Source organism: Rattus norvegicus, chromosome 4 (assembly GCF_021556685.1).
Source record: "Rattus norvegicus strain SHRSP/BbbUtx chromosome 4, alternate assembly SHRSP_T2T, whole genome shotgun sequence".
In the NCBI taxonomy this organism is placed as follows: domain Eukaryota; kingdom Metazoa; phylum Chordata; class Mammalia; order Rodentia; family Muridae; genus Rattus; species Rattus norvegicus.
The window spans coordinates 119287056-119303495 of record NC_141537.1 but is presented as its reverse complement, the minus strand read 5'-3'; the positions used below and the strand labels follow the sequence as shown (position 1 = coordinate 119303495).

The 16440-nt window shown below is 47.6% G+C and overlaps 1 protein-coding gene across 2 annotated transcripts in view; it reads left to right on the top strand.

Moving 5' to 3' along the window:
* The first annotated feature begins 5079 nt into the window (after positions 1 to 5079).
* Positions 5080 to 16440, top strand: part of Fbxo41 (F-box protein 41) — a 32079-nt gene continuing 20718 nt past the window's right edge. Inside the window, 1 exon segment of one of the 2 annotated variants that reach the window (NM_001107871.3) lies at positions 5080 to 5400. The gene's annotated coding sequence lies outside the window, so the exon portion shown is untranslated. 2 annotated transcript variants of the gene reach the window in all.

The window sequence follows — 16440 nt, the reverse complement described above, 5'->3', positions numbered from 1 at the left end:
CCCACATTTTAAGCAGTGCCAAACCATACCACTAAACAAAAGGAGGTCATATAGACAGGCTGTCGTTGGTGGCTGGTCTCTGAACCAGAAGGTCCTTGCCCGGTCCTGCTGGGTTCCATCACCGTGGTCATCTCTGTCCTTCCCCACATTGTCCTCATACCCTACTATTAAGTTTAGCTTGTAGTAATTCTGGTGAGTGGCCAAGAAGTCCTTTTTGTCCCCATGTAGTGGAGATTCCCCAAGGGCTTTGAAGGAAGAGAATGTTAGGCCAGAGATGGAGAAAATTAAAGTCAACCAGAAAACCTAAATCAAACTCAAAAAAGCATCAAGGGATGTCAGTTCATTTTCATTTTGACTTGATTTTTATTGTTTTAGGGTTTATTGTTTTAATTTTTATTATTTATTTTGCTTTTTAAAATAATTTATTTTTACTCTATGTGCATTGGTATCTTATCTGCATGAACCCCCAGAGCTGGAGTTAAGGACAGTTGTGAGCTGTCACGTGGATGCTGGGAATTGAACCCGGGCCCTTTGGAAGAGCAGCCAGTGCCTCTAACTACTGAGTAGTCGGGCATTCTTTGGCATCTTGTGCATTTTCCTTTGTGATCCATTGTTTTATGAGTTACTGCTTTTAGCTTCTAAAGTCATCTGGCATTGGGGACTGACTTGGGCAGCAGGGCCCTGTGGTCCAGATTGAGGATATCTTCCCTCTTCCCCTCACCTGGCACGCTAAGAGTATGAGCCAGTGAAGTCCTTGTTGTGCTGAGTGGAGTCATGTAGCCCAGGCCCTCCTCAAGCTCACTCAGCCTCCACAGTGCTGTTACAGACATGCCACACCACACCCAGCTGAATCTGTTGACAATTCCTTTGTTTGGAGCTCCTGTTCCACATAGGTATAAATAGTTATAACTTTTCAGAGGCAGTCTCTCCTTCTCCAAAGGGCTTACAGGTTACTTGACTTCCTCCCCAAGCCTTCCAGGGGCTGCACTCAACATTTTTCATAATTTTGTGCTGACATTTTTTTCTCTGTCTAAATTCCATTCCCTTCATAAAATTTTGCATGTATCTGTCTGTCCGTCTATGTATCTATTTATGTATATATGCATGTATGTATGTATCTACCTATGTATGTATGTGTGTATGTATCTATCTATCATCTATCTATCATCTATCATCTATCTATCTTCTATCATCTATCTATCTATCATCTATCTGGCACTGCTATCTATCTATCATCTATCATCTATCATCTATCATCTATCTATCATCTATCTATCATCTATCTATCATCTATCTATCATCTATCATCCTATCTATCATCTATCATCTATCTATCATCTATCTATCATCTATCTATCTATCTATCATCTATCTATCTATCATCTATCATCTATCTATCATCTATCTATCATCTATCTATCTATCATCTATCTATCTATCATCTATCTATCTATCATCTATCTATCATCTATCTATCTATCATCTATCTGGCACTGTGGGCCCAAGCCAATACCTCTTGCATGCTATGCATGCCCTCTACCCACTGAGCTACATCCTCAAGCCCAGAAATAAGAAGTTTGATGAGATAAGCTCTGGAAGCCTTGGACAAAGCAGCCTAGAACATTTGCTCTGTCTTTTCCTTTCACCCCAAGCAACCCCTGTTCGTTTGAAATAAGGCCAGTATAACCAGTTTAAACTGCCCAACTATTTCCTGTCTCATATATCCTTCCATCACATAGTGCTAATAGAAACTCTGTAGAACACCATTCGTGACATAATAGTGGTTTAACCCAAATTGACCAGGACTTCTAGCCTTGTACCAAAATACTTATACCTGGGCCAGGGAGATGGCTGTGGAGGTCAAAGTGCCCACAGCCACACAAAGCCTGATGACTTGAGTTTATTGCCCTAAACTCACTAAAAAACCAGACGTGACAGGAACCTGTAATCCCAGCATGCCTCTCATAAGGTAGGAGGTAGAGACAAGAAAAGCATAGAATCACATGGACGTTCACAGCCAGCTAGCATGAAGTGTGGAAGGCACCTGCAGATAGATCAAGAAAGACTCTGCCTTAACAAAACGAAAGAAAAGTTGCCCTCTAACTTCCACACACAAACCATGGGACACATGAGCCCATATTTATATATATGTATGCACACCAAAGAAATATTTTTAAAACGCATACACTTGGGGCATGGTGGCACCTTCCTGTAACCTTGAGACTCAGAAGGCAAAGTGAATCTCTATGAGTTTGAGGCCAGCCTGGCCTACATGGTGAGAATTCCAGGACAGCCAGATTAGGGCTGTATGGAGAGCTCTTGTCTAATACATAAAGACTGGGGAGGTGGCTCAGCAGCTAAGAGCACTTGTTACTGGATTGGACGTGAGTTCAGTTCCTAGAACAGCAGCCCATAACCATCCATAAGCCCAGCTCCACCTCATGTTCCACTCTGGCCACTGTAGCGCGCGCGCGCGCACACACACACACACACAACTAAAATCTTAAAAAGAAACACACGTATACTGCACAGATAAAACCTCCCACGTCCAATGTAAATTTGTCTTCCAGCCACCTCCATCTCTTTATCCTCTCCCTTAGCAGAACATTCCCACCTTTGAGCTCCCTTTAGGGTGGAAACCTCCTCTGACCCATATGTGTGACCTCCACCTCAGCAAGACAGCATAGTTCACTTAAGGATTTAATCACTGTTCTGACTAGCTCACAAGAGCAGGAAGAGAGAAGGAAGGCATCCAGAGAGCATGGCGCAGGGAGAAGAGGAGAGATGAGAAAAGGCAGGATGGCAGCCCTGACACAACAGGGGGATCCTGAGAACAGGACTATACCTCTGACTGGCTGGGACCTGCCTGATTCTTAATTCATGTTTCCCTGCGTAGCCTTGAGAGCCCTAGATGTGTTTGTCACCGAGCACTCTCTCTTTGGGTTTCTCTGGACCACATGGAGTGGAATTTACATTTTTAGAACAGTGGTTCCCATAACAACCAAGCAGGAACTGTTGTCTGTGAAATATAGCATGGTCACACATGCGCATATGCAGTCATGCATATGCACATACATATGTGTGTGGGAATATGTGCGTGTACCTATGTACATAAGCACACACACTGTCACATATACATCCATATGCATACACAACCATGAACACATGCACTCACAAATACACACATGCACCTATACAGACCTGCATAGCCATTCAAATGCACGTATACACGTACACAGCACACTCCATGCCTTAAATTGTTTTCATGTAAGCACAACACGCACAGAGTAAAGGCAATATCACAACAAAGGTCAAGATGATAAAGAGACACTTTTGGCTAGCTACAGAAACAGGTGGATTTATCAAGTTTGCATTTTGACAGGCTCAGGCCGGGAACTCTATTGCAACAAAGAAGCAGTGTGCAGACGCTGTGTTTTGCTCATAGGATGGATTGAGTACCTGGCCTTCAAATTGTGGTCTTGCTGTTCGCTGAACTTTGAACTTTAGCTTCTCCAATGCAGAAGTGTGTGTATTTTCTCACTTTTGTGACAAAAAAAAAAAAATCTTGACACAACCAATTTAAGGCAGGAAGGGCTTACTTCGGCTCACTGTTTGATGGGATGCAGTCCAGCATGGCCAGGAAGGCATGGCAGTAGGAGTGATTGGCAGCTAGTCACAGTGTCTCCAGTCAGGAAGCCGACGGCAGGAGCAGTGCCCGACATACCTTTGTTTTCAGTGTGGAACCTCAGTGCATAGGACAGTGCTGCCCACGCGGGTGAGCCTTCTCATTTAAACCTCTCTCTAACCCCTTTTCAGACACACCTCAGGTGATTGCAAACCCCCTGGAGCTCACAGAGAGGATGAACCATCACAGAGAGGTAGTAATAGCTTCTGCTTTGTTACTCTATTGGAAAGTGAGTAATGTGTATTAAAGCGCCATTGGGATGCCTGCTGCTTAATTGACAGGGACTTATATCTTAGAAGTGTCCCTTCTTAATCTAAGAAGACTTCCTGGAGGTGGAAAGGTTCAGGGATTCAGGAAGAAAAAGAGGGAATACTTCATTGGCTTGGCCACTGTACACTCCCCAATTCTTGTTAGATGTACCATTTCCCTCTAGACCAGTCGATAGATTCCTTACCCACACTCCATTTCCCTGTGGCTTCTGCCTCTCATGTGTGGGATGGGGTCAATGGAAGCCTCCCAAAGCCTCCAGCGGAGTACTAGAACTATGCTGGATTTCTGCTCTGCTGCAGGCCCCAGGGTACAAACCAGCAGAGGCGATGGAGCCCAGGCACCACTGTGTGGTCGAAGTATCATCTCCCTTTTCCTCGTTCAAGGCCTAGTTCAGCTCTAGCCTTGCTTGGGAACACCAACCGGCTGTTTTGTTTTATTTTCCCAGTTCAACTCCAGCCCTGCGAACTTCCTCTATTGCAGGGCAGCCAGGCTGTGCCTATCTCCGCAGATAAGTAGGCCTGAAGTCAGGGGTGAGGGGTCTTCTAGGTGCTTCCGACTCAGGAATTCCGGGGCTAGCCTATGGAAGCAATGGGTTTATCTGGAGCAAATCAATGTCCGGTCCCCGCTCCTTTCCATTTGTAGGACCTACGTGCAATATTAGGTCCGGAAACATGACACAATGTGGTCCAATGCAGCCAAGTGTTCCCTAAGACAACACGTCTGACCTGAAGTCACTGAGCACAAGACCTGTACTTGGGCTTGCTGCCCAAGAGGACGCTGAACTGTGGTATATGCCATAGTGCCCATGCCAGCCTCATTTTGGTCTCCAGAACCATCCATCCCAAGATCTGCTCCTCTCTGGGTGCAGGCCAAGTCCTAGGGGTGGGTTAGGGTGGACAGGCCCTGATTAAAGGTGGGCAGCAGAGGACACAACTGGAAGCTCCAAGGCACAGGAATGCCTTGGTGGTGGTGCCTGGTATGGGGAAGGTTGCACTCCCACCCCAGTAGTACCCATCCTCCACCCAAGCCACCAGCTTCTGCGGAAAACGTGGGGACCAGGCGCAGCCGCTTCTGGCTGCAACTGCCGCTCCCCTCTTGCTGGAAAGCCCGCCCCGGAGGAGGGGCCGGCTCCGCCCCACCTCCGGGCCGCCTCCCTCCCTGTCTCCTAGCTGCGCCCCGGCCGAGCGCCCCCTCCTATCTCCCCCTTCTCCGCCCTGCGTACCCCGCCCGTGATCGCATCGTGAGCCCCTCCCGCTGCGCCGGGCTGGGGGATTCGGCCGCCCCCGCCCCAACCGGGAGGCGGCGGCGGCCACCCAAGGCTGCAGTGGGGACCAAGATCTAAGGCCCAGCGGCGGCCCTGCGTCTGGACCGGGCACGCGGGGGTCTGTGCCTCTGCGCCCCCAGCCCAGGGCCACGGTGCCTGGCCTCACCACAGGCTGGAAGAGGTAAAGGCAAGTCTGGAGCGTGCTGCGGGACTGGTCCTGGAGAGGCTAGGCAGGGAAGACCTCAGCCGCTGCCCCCTCCTCCCCTGCCTTCTTCCCTGTTGCCTTCCTGAGGCCGCGAGGCCGCTAGAACTGGGAGGGATTCTGGGCAGGCCAGGCTTCCAGGCAGCCGAGGTGTTAATTTAAGGAATTAAAATCAGAACGGGTTTGAGACCAGGCTTCCCCTCCCCCCTCCCGCCTGTCGCTGCCTGAGCCTTGTTGGGGGGCGGGGGCGGGCTCCAGAAAAAACCCACTGGGACTCTGGACCTTAGAGAGGGAGAAGGGGGAGTGCCCTGAAAGCCCAGTCCTCTTCACCTGCTGGTGATGGAATGGGGGAGGGTCTTGGTAGGCCTGGCTGGGCACCTGTGCGGGTTGTAGGTGCGTGCCGGTGTGCACGTGTGATCGTCTGGAGGTGTTCATATATGTGCACACATGTTTCTGCCTCCCCACGCCCCAGTGCCTTTGCGGGTGACTGTGCCCACAGTGTCTCTGGAGGTGTGGGCTCCACTCCATCGCCTTGCATGTGTGTGTGATGCTGTGCCTGTGTACACTGCCTACAGTCTGCCTAGGGAAGAGTGAGGCCTGCCCCCTCCCTCTGGTTTAGCCTGCGGTGAGGGGCTCAGATGGCTTTCCGGGTGTGGGATCCAGGTGCTGGAGCCTGTGTGTGTGTGTGACCTTGGGAGGCGTGTGCATGTTTTTAGGACCACGAGAGGGGGTGCTTAGAACAGAAAGGCAGTGTGGGGGGTGGCCGGGAAGCAGAAGATTGGCTGCAGTGGCTCCTGTGGGTTTTTCAGGCTGGGTGACTATTCTGTAGGCACACAGTTTGGGGTTCCATAGCTGCAGGGTTCGGGCCCAAGCTTCCTGGAAGATTGGGCAGGGGGGTTAGACAGACAGGGCATTTCTTTATTCTCCACCCACTGGGGCATAATGGGGGTATAATGTGGACACCTCCAGTTACCTCTTCATCCTCAGAATGCCTCCACCTGCTGGTGGAGGCCTCTGGTAAACACCTAGTTTAGAGCTTCTAAATCCATCCACCACCACCCAAACCTTACCCGCTCTGTTGTCCGATTTCTGCCTCCTGTGCTTCTTTCCTGCAAGTGGATTTTTCATTGGAAAGAGGGAAGTGCTCCTGGGCCCTGAAGGCCAAGTGGGAGGGAGAGAAGATAACAGTGGGTAGGTCAAGCAGGAAGTTGGGAGCCAGATAGGGAAATCACAAAAAACAAACTCTGCTAGCTTCTCAGTTTGCCTGATCTGAGTTTAACTGGTAGGACAGGGGACAGAGATCTGTGACATATTCATTCCTACACTGAGGAGTACCTAGCTTTTAGGGAGAGTAAAGAGGTGGTGGAGGTTGTAAAAATGTAGTAGTTACCTGGCCTCTGAGCTCCCTAGACTTTCTTCTGATAGTGCTTTGTATGGTCAATCAATATCCCCTTAGTGCCACTATGGGCCCTTTATCCAATGAATACTTCAGGATTGGTACAGGCGCTCCACTCTCAGCTAGAAGGAAGGTAGCATAGAATAAGAGTTGGTCAGGGTGTTGGAAGTCTTATGTTCAAATCCCAGTTTGTAAAGGGTTTTTTTTTATTTACTACTATATAACCAACACCCACAGAAACTTTGGATGGAGGTTGTTTGTTTGCTTGCTTATTTCAGTGCTGGGAATTGAACTCAGGACCTTGCACCTACTAGGCATATGATCTACCACTGGCCTTAAACTTTCGGTCTTTCTGTCTCCCAATTTGCTAGGACTTCAGGCATGTATCAACCACTAGCAATGACACTGTTTCTCATGGTCTGTGAGTTGCCTGTGACTGTGGCTATGGGAATCTGTGAATATCTCTTGGAATCACATAGTGATCCTCAAGGTGGCCTTTCAGCGCCCCCCCCCCCCCGGGGCCTCCTTTCAACAGTAACCTCAGGTAATCCTTCCTACACAACCCAGCCTCTGGGTCCCAAGGCTCCCTAAGGGGAATTGTTCCAAGATGACAAGTCCTGATGTACAACTACTTAGTGGCTTCTGCTTGCATGAAGCTTGCTGATACCCATCTGGCCGAGCTCTGAGTCAGTGTGGGAGGCACAGAAGGCACACAAGGGCAAGACTAGAAAGCTTGATTCCTCAGCAGCAATTTGTTACAGGTCTTTATCGGCCGTGGGCAGGTGATCTGACCGATCCAAGCCTTGCCCTCCTCATTCCAGCACTGAAGCCTTCCACCTCTTTGAGAGCACTGTTGTGAACGTGGTGATGGACCAGAAATAATTAGGAAACAGTTGTCGGTCCACTTGACTCTGTCATCTTGTGCTGGACACATGACATAGAATAAAGCAGGTGATCATGAAGCCTCAGAGGCCAACTAGAGCAAACCATGGGGATAAGAAGACACAGGGAATTCTGACCTCTTAGTAAGTGACCAGGGAGGTACAGTGGCCACCCCAGCCCAGCCAAACTAGTGAATCCCAGGTTCAGTCAGAGACCCTGTTTGCTAAAGAACAAGGTGAAGAACAAGTAAAGAAAGCATCTAACACATTCACATGCACACACACATGAACACACACACACACATAGACACACACCAGACAAGTAAAATAATTTCTGAAGAATGGTCTCTTACTCCTCCTCCTTTGAGACAGGTTCTTATGTCGCCCAGGCTGGTCTCAAACTTGCTGTGAAGCCAAGGATGGGCTTGAACTTTAGATCCTCCTGCCTCTACCTCCTGAATGCTTGGATAGTACCAGCAACCTAACTGAGTTATATTCCCACCCCATCTGCTCGGGGGTGAAGTATACCTGCAATCCTTGCCTTCAAGGGTGGCTGAATCTGTTCCGCCCTCAGCTTTGCCAGCACCAGCTTTTGTCTCTTCTCCCTTTCCACACAAACCGCCATTGAGCCTCATCAGGGTTTTGCTCCATTGGGAAGCACTGGGCCCTTTCACATCTTCAAATATAGGCTCAGACTGGTATCCCTTCTTGGGACTTTATTCTCCAGCTAGTAAGGCTGCTGCATGAGGACCTCTGATAAATCAAGCCTTCTCGTCTCCACCTTCCCAGTTCTGGGATTGTAAATGTACACTGAACCTTTTGTGTGAGGATCTGAATTCAGTTTGCATGCTCCTGCAGAAAGCACCTTTCCACAGCCCGTGTTTTAGATCATATGTGACATGCACGACTGGGTTAATACTTGCAAAAAGCTTCAGAAGTCATGAGGATTGCAGGATAGGTGAATTTAAGTCTAAATAAACAAGGATAGAAGTCCAACGGGCAACAGTGACTACCGGAAAAGCAAGAAGTCGACCACATTGGACAAAAGCGAGTGGTGTTGCTGTCCATGGTGCTGAACTGGTAACAAGGCTGTTGGTTAAGTTGGGAATTGTAAGAGTGTGTACAATGGTATTAACAGTTTAGAACTACCCACTTAAAGATTTTGGCTGCCAATATTGAAATAATCCGTTTGAGTCTATTTATTTGTTTGTTTTTCTTTGAGATGGTGTTTCTCTGTGTAACCCTGCCTGTCTTCAACTCACTCGAGATCAGGTTGGCCTTGAACTCACAGAGATCCCAGATCCACCTGCCTGTGCCTCCTGAGTGCTGTGATTAAAGGCATGCACAGCCACTGCCCGGGGAACTCATTTCATCCTTTACTGATTTTTTTTTAATTCACCTCAAGCTTTAAAAAAGAGGAGAGAAGGGAGAGGGAAGGGGGAAGGAGGAAGGAAGGGATCTTCAGCGCAGTTTCAAGCTCAAGGCATTATCTGTATCTCTGACCCATGGAAGTAGGTTATCTCTAAGATGTTCATCCTCTCCTATCTTAAAAATTTCGCCCACATTGCCTCCTTCCCAGCACAGGGAACTCATGTCTACCCGTGCCTTGCCTTATACACACCTCAGCCCACAGCACCCAGACTCACTAAAGCAGCCCTCTTAGCAGTCCCCAATGGGTCTTCCTCAGTTCCAGTCCTACATGAACTTGCCCACTCCTTCCAGATTCCATCCACTCTTTCCTAAGTTTCCTGCCAAACTCCTGTTTCTGCTGTTGGTTCTTGAGATTCTTTGGCTCTTCTCTGTCCTCCATCTTTTGAAGGTTCCATCTTCCTCTCTACCCCCTTCTCTTCTCTCTCTGTGTTCCCACCCTGGGTTTGCTTGCCCAGTATCATTTTATTTTAAAGCATAAGTTTGGGGCTGGACAGATCACTAAGCGTTAAGAGTGCTTGTTGCTCTTGCAGAGGGACCCAGGTAGGGTTCCTTAACCACAGGGCAGCTCACAACCATCTGTAACTCCAGTTCCAAGGATCTGATTCTCTTCTGGCCTCCAAGGATACAGCACACACATGATGAACTGACACATATTCAGGCAAAACAGTCATACACACAAAATAGAAATAAATAAGCCTAATTTTTTTAAATGCTTACATTTTAAAAAATGGTGTAGCTTGGGCTGGAGAGATGGCTCAGCGGTTAAGAGCACCCGACTACTCTTCCAGAGGTCCTGAGTTCAATTCCCAGCAACCACATGGTGGTTCACAACCATCTGTAAAGAGATCCGATGCCCTTTTCTGGTGTATCTGAAGACAGCTACAGTGTACTTATATACAATAAATGAATGAATCTTTAAAAAAAAAATGGTGTAGCTTGAGCTGGCTTTGAACTTGCTACGTAGTTATGAATGACTTTAAACTTTTGCTCCTCCTGCCTCTGCCTTGGAACTTCTGGGGTTCTAAGCGTTATCTGGCCAGTAATGCATTTACTTTCTTGAAATTGCACTCACTTGCTTTGTGTATGGGTGTATAGAATTGGATGTACACACAGACAACTTGGGAGAGTCCATTTTCTCTTTCCACCATGTGGACTCCAGTGCCACTCAGGAATGTGGCAAGTGCCTTTACCCACTGAGCCACCTTACTATTCCCAATAATGTATTTTTGGCTGCAGACTGCAAAGTAGGTACGAGTAGCTTCATTCCTGCTTTGTATTGCTGTTGTCATTACCATCATCATCATCATCATCATCATCATCATCATCATCATTTTAAGTGTATGCATATTTTATTGCATGTCTGTGTGTATGTGTGCATCATGTATGTGCCTGGTTCCTGTGGAGGCTCAAAGTATCCTCTGGAACCAAAGTGACAGGTGGTTGTAAGCATCCATGTGGGTGCTGGGAATCAAACTCAGCTCCTGGAAGAGCAACAAGTGCTCTTAACAACCGAGCCATCCCTCCACCCCCCATTTGTTTGTTTGCTTTTGCTCCTTCTTCCAAGACAGGGTCTCACTCTGCAGTCCTAGCTGGCTTGGACCTTGTAAACCAGGCTGACTTTAAACTCAGAGAGGTCCACCTGCCTCTATCTCCCAAATGCTGGGATTAATGGCATGTACCACCACATCCAACTCTTTGAATGGTGTGGATGTCAGGGTTTGCATTTGCCTTCTTGTCATAGAGACCATCAGAGCACCTGAAGCCACAGGGAAGTGTGGGCGGGAGCTGCCTGAAGTGGGTACTGGGGGTTGAGCTTAGGTCCTCTGCAAGAGCAGTGTGTGTTCTTAACCACAGAGGCTTTGTTCATCTCCCATGCTCTTTCCGACCATATCATCTTCTACCCATATTTGTCTGTGCGACCAGTATATCCTGAGCACTGTGCCTGTGTGGTATGTGTGACTTTGAGCAGCACTCAGTAAGTGTACGGAGAATGAACTCATGTTTAACTACAGCTTAGGTAAGAAGTAAAGGCTTTGGTTGATTAGAGGAGAAGAGGCTTTTATTATACGTGACAGAAATCCAATCTCATTTACTTTTAATTACATCATTTGTGTGTGTGCATGCATGTATACATGTGCTATGGCCTAGAATAGAGAGGTCAAAGGACAACTGAAAAGTCAGTTCCCTCCTTCGACCTGTGGGTCCTGGGGTTTGAACTCAGGTTCAGGCTTGGTGACCCATCCCAATTTTATTTTAACCAATAAAAGATCTTTTTTAAATTTTAAATTTATTTTATTTATTTTATGTATGTAAGTACAATGTCCCTCTCTTCAGACACACATCATATCTCATTACAGATGCTTGTGAGCCACCATGTGGTTGCTGGGAATTGAACTCAGGACCTCTGGAAGAGCAGTCAGTGCTCTTAACCTCTGAGCCATCTCTCCAGCCCCCAATAAAAGATCTTGAGACCTCTGTAACTATGAAGAGAGGAGATGAAGGGGTGTTGGGCATACCTGCATGCAGGGTCTCAGAGAAGTGGGGTGACTCCTCAGCTCCTGGCTCTGCCTCCTTGGGTATTGGCACGTTTTCCCCTCTGTGCATGGACTGTGTGGCGGGTCAGTCTGTGCACTGACATCCCTGTTCTCTTCTAGAGTTCAGTGGAGACTGCACAAGGTCTCAGAAAGCTTCATCCTAGCATGTGATCTCCAAAGGAAAAGAGGACTTCCCTCCCCATCCCCCGCAAATCTAATGAAGGGAACCTCTGACTCAGTTTAAGAATTGTACCCATCCTGGGTCAGTCGTCATGACCAGGGAAACGTGGCCAGATCCTTTGTCCACTTCCTGGGGCTTAGTAGGCCTGCCAGTAGCACATGGAGTAGAAAGGGTAGCTCGCCAAAGAAAGGCTGGTTGCTGCGTGATCAAAAGGTGAAGTTGACAATAATGTCCCCTGCAGGACTCACCAGGGTCCACATGGCAGTGCAAGCCATAGAGTAAGATTCCCTATGCTTCTGGCAGGAATAACAGGTAAGATTGTGACAGGACACACTCAGCTCGGGAGGATTTAAGTCTTGTTCGGAGTGGTGAGATGGACCTGAAAGGCTAAACATAGTAAATAAATAATAAATGGAAAAAGTTACTCCAGTGAGTTCAGCCTGTAGAATCCTAGCCAGAGAAAACTGAAAACTGGGCGTAGAAAGAAAGGATCGCGGGTTGGGGATTTAGCTCAGCGGTAGAACGCTTGCCTAGAGCGCAAGGCCCTGGGTTCGGTCCCCAGCTCCAAAAAAAAAAAAAAGAAAAGAAAAGAAAAAAAGAAAGAAAGAAAGGATCGCTGAGATGGGTATTCTGGATTAGAGCCCCTCCCCCCCACCCCTGCCATGCTCAGATACAGCCAGGAATCTAAGTGGATGATGAAACTGCGTCCTTTTCATCTTTTCTCATCCTACTCTCTACCCTCCATCATCCTCCCACATTCTTGTGTGTGTGTGTGTGTGTGTGTGAATGTTCGCATGTGTAGCACTCATACTCGTGTGAGTGTGCCAACGTGTGATGGTTGGCGGTTGATGTTAAGAGTCATCCCTCTTGGGGCTGGGGATTTAGCTCAGTGGTAGAGCGCTTGCCTAGAGCGCAAGGCCCTGGGTTCGGTCCCCAGCTCCGGAAAAAAGAAAAAAGGAAAAAAAAAAAAAAAGAGTCATCCCTCTGGATCTTCCACCTTAGTCGTCGAGGCAGAGTCTATCAGACGAACCTGGAGCGCTCTGATATGCCTGGTCTTGTAGTCCAACTTGTTCTGTGGGTCCCCTGTATCTTTTTTTTTTCTGATGCTGGAACGACAGGCGGGCTGCCATGCCCACCAGCGGATGTGGGTTTCTGGGGTTCTGAACTCTGGTCCTCATACTTGCCCAACTAGCACTGAACCACTGAGCCACCTTCTCAAGCCCCACCAACTTCTGGGTTGCCTTCAGGGAAAGCTTCATGCTCACGTGGAGGTGTGCAAGTCTAGACAAGAGTATTCCCAAGAACAATTCATAGTCATGCCTCAGGTACAGTAGACAGCAGGCAGCTGCAGGATGTGTTGGGGTAAAGAGCTTCTGGGAGATCAGTAGCCTCTCTTCCCATCTGCTTTGGTGTTTATCCACAGACCTGCCGCAGGCCTGTTTCTCCCTCTCCTTGATTTCCTGGAGCCTGGCTAGTAGGGTGCCATGAAAGCTAAAAAAGTGTTCTTCAAATGTGGGAAGGGACAGGGAGAGAGTTGGAAGCACACATAGGACACTAGTGCAGACAGGTACTCACTCAGGTCAGAGCAGCCCTGCTCCCCACCAGCTGTGTATGTGAACTGGGGATCTCCAGGCCCACTGTTGTGTGACAGGAACACTACACACTTGTCCACTCACCCCAGATACAGAGCCAGCAACAGATCAAAGTACGGATATCGCCAAAGGCCACCTTGGCAAACCAATGAGTTTTATGGGGCTAACTTAGAAGAATATGGATGAGAGGCGACTTACAGAAGCAGAAAGGACTCAGAGTCAGCTGCATTACCAAGGTCCCCCTCAGCCTGGGTGACAGCTCACAAAGGCTGGGAAATGGGAGCTCACTGCACAGCCTGCAGGAAGCACAACAGGTTGGAGGGCGGCCTTCCCAAGAGCCCCAGCTGGTCTAGACTGCTTATTTTTGCTTCTTCCATGCAGCTGGTCAGCACAGCTCCTCTGAGGATGATTCAGCTGTCTTCATTGTTTACTCTTGGGAGAGAGGGGCCTACTGAGTCTGCTCAGTTTCAGGGACTTGGAACAATTTTGAGTTGTTTACCTTCTAGTCTAATGCCCCCTCAGGATAAAATGTTTCAATCTCAGAGGAAGCTGTTCCACAAGTCTGGCCTCCTCAGTCTTGCCTTTTGTAACGCGTCTATTTGGGTGTTCTGTTCCTTTTCTTTTCTTCTTTTCTTTCCTTTTGCTTTTGGTTTTTCCAGATAGAGTTTGTCTGTGGAACAGCTCAGGCTGTCCTGAAACTCACTCTAGACCAAGGTGGCCTCAATCTCGTAGAGATCCACTTGCCTCTGCCTCCTGAGTGCTGGGATTTAAGGCATGTGGCACTGTGCCCGGCTCAAGCTCTTCTATTTCTTCCTGAGTCAGTTTGATGTTTTATATTTTCCTAGAAAAGCACTCAGCTCATTCAGATTTTCAAGATTTTGGGCCAAGAGTTGTACCTAGTAGTATTTTCATAATTGAAAAAAAAAATCTATCTGCATGCCAGTAAGTCCCTCATCTCAGGGTTGCATATATGTTCTTGTTCTCTCTCTCTCTCTCTCTCTCTCTCTCTCTCTCTCTCTCTCTCTCTCCCTCCCTCCCTCCCTCCCTCCCTCCCTCTCTCTCTCTCTCTCTCTCTCTCTCTCTCTCTCCCTCTCTCCCTCCATTCCCCTTCCCCTCCCTCTCCATATATATATTTAGTGTTTTCTAGAAAGTCATTTTTAAAATTTATTTCCTCTGGCTGTTTTTAGAATTTAGTATACCTAAAGGACGGTGACCTTGGCACACTGAGTATTTAGTGACCTTAGCCTTTTTTGTGTGGTGTTGGGAGTTGAATCTAGGGTTTGTGTAGGCAAGACATGTGCTTCACCAACTGAGCTGTTCTTCAAAGTTAATTACCAAATATTTGTTTAAAATGAAGGAAGTTAAGTTGGGTGTGGCGTAGAAGGCCTGTAATCTTACCACCTCAGAAATGGAGGCAGAGAAGTCAGGAATTGAAGGCCAGCCTTAGCTACATGAGACCCCACTTAGAGAGAAAAGGGGGAGCTGCAGAGACGGCACATCAGTTGGGAGTGCTTGCTGGCAACCCATAACTCCAGCTCCAGGGGCTCTCTCCTGGTCTCCTCAGGCACCTGCGCTCTCATACCCACACAGACACAAACACATGTTAAAATGATGTAAATATTTTATTTATTTACATTCTTAAGAAGGGAGACAAGAAAAAGGTCCTCTTGACGGTTCTAAATGTGGGGAAAGAAATCTAACTGTGGATCCAAATGTGAAGAGGGCCACACAGTCCGTCATACGTGCACGTTTCCCAGTTGTCATCAGCCGTGGTAGCAGGGTTATTTACTTAAAACACTTATTCTTAAAATATCCTGGGGGCTAGCAAGATGGTTCAGAAATAAAGAGCACTAACTGTTCTTCCAGAGGACCTGGGTTTTATTGCCAGCACCCACATGATGACCCACATCTGGTTCCAGTTCACATCTGGTTCCAGTTCTAGATCTAACACCCTTTTCTGGCCTCTGTAGGCACCAGGCCCACAGGTCTTTCAGAGATATAAATGCAGACAAAATACTCATACACACAGAGTCGATTTAAAAATACTCTGGAAAAAAAATAAAGTCTTAAGCACTAAAGAACACGTGTAGTTGGTAACAGCCTTTGGGTGGGAACAGACTTCCTCAGCATAGCAACAAAATCAGAAATCATTAAAGTTTTACTGAGGTGTACTTTTAACATATCAATAAAAATATAAAGTAAAAGCCAATCAACATACTTGAGAATATATTTGCAGTACATAAGGGACAAGAGATCGATATTATAAAGGCCTTTGCAGATCAGTAAGGAAATTGGAATATTCCATGTGAAAATGAGCAAAATTGGGTTGGGCATAGCAGCTTGTGCCTGTAATCCCAGCATTTGTAAGGCTGACAAAGAGGACTATGGGTAGTTCGAGACCAGCTATGGGGTATATGGTGAGATGCAGGTCAGCTTGGGCTATATGGTGAGACCCTGTCTCACAAAACTAGATCTGGTGAGACGGCTCAGTAGATCACAGCATTTGCTCCTGCTAGCCCTAACAATCTGAGTCCAGTCCCAGGACCCATATGGTAGAAGGTAAGAACTGTCTCCCACAAACTATCCTCTGACCTCCATGTGTACTGTGGCCGTTGTGCATCTCTCCTAGTATGTACACACACACACACACACACACACACACACACACACACACACACACACACAGTAGTTTAACACTCCCACCCCATATTCAAATAGCATAGTATATAGTCAAATCACTAAGAGACCAAGATGGCTAAAAAATGGTGGGGAAGTGTCCAAATAGGGCAATCAAAGAAACTCAGGTGAAGAAACCAGGTCTGTTTTCACTTTCAAGTTTCTAAGAGCACACAGAGACCAGACAGGAGACTGGAATCTGGCAGTGGTAGGCAGGCAGTGGGGAGGCTACGAAAGGAGTCTTGAACAGAAATCCTGTACTGAAAGACAGGTCTGGAGTGGGGCATGAAGGCAAATCCCTGCACTCCAGACAGTGGCCACAGGAAGA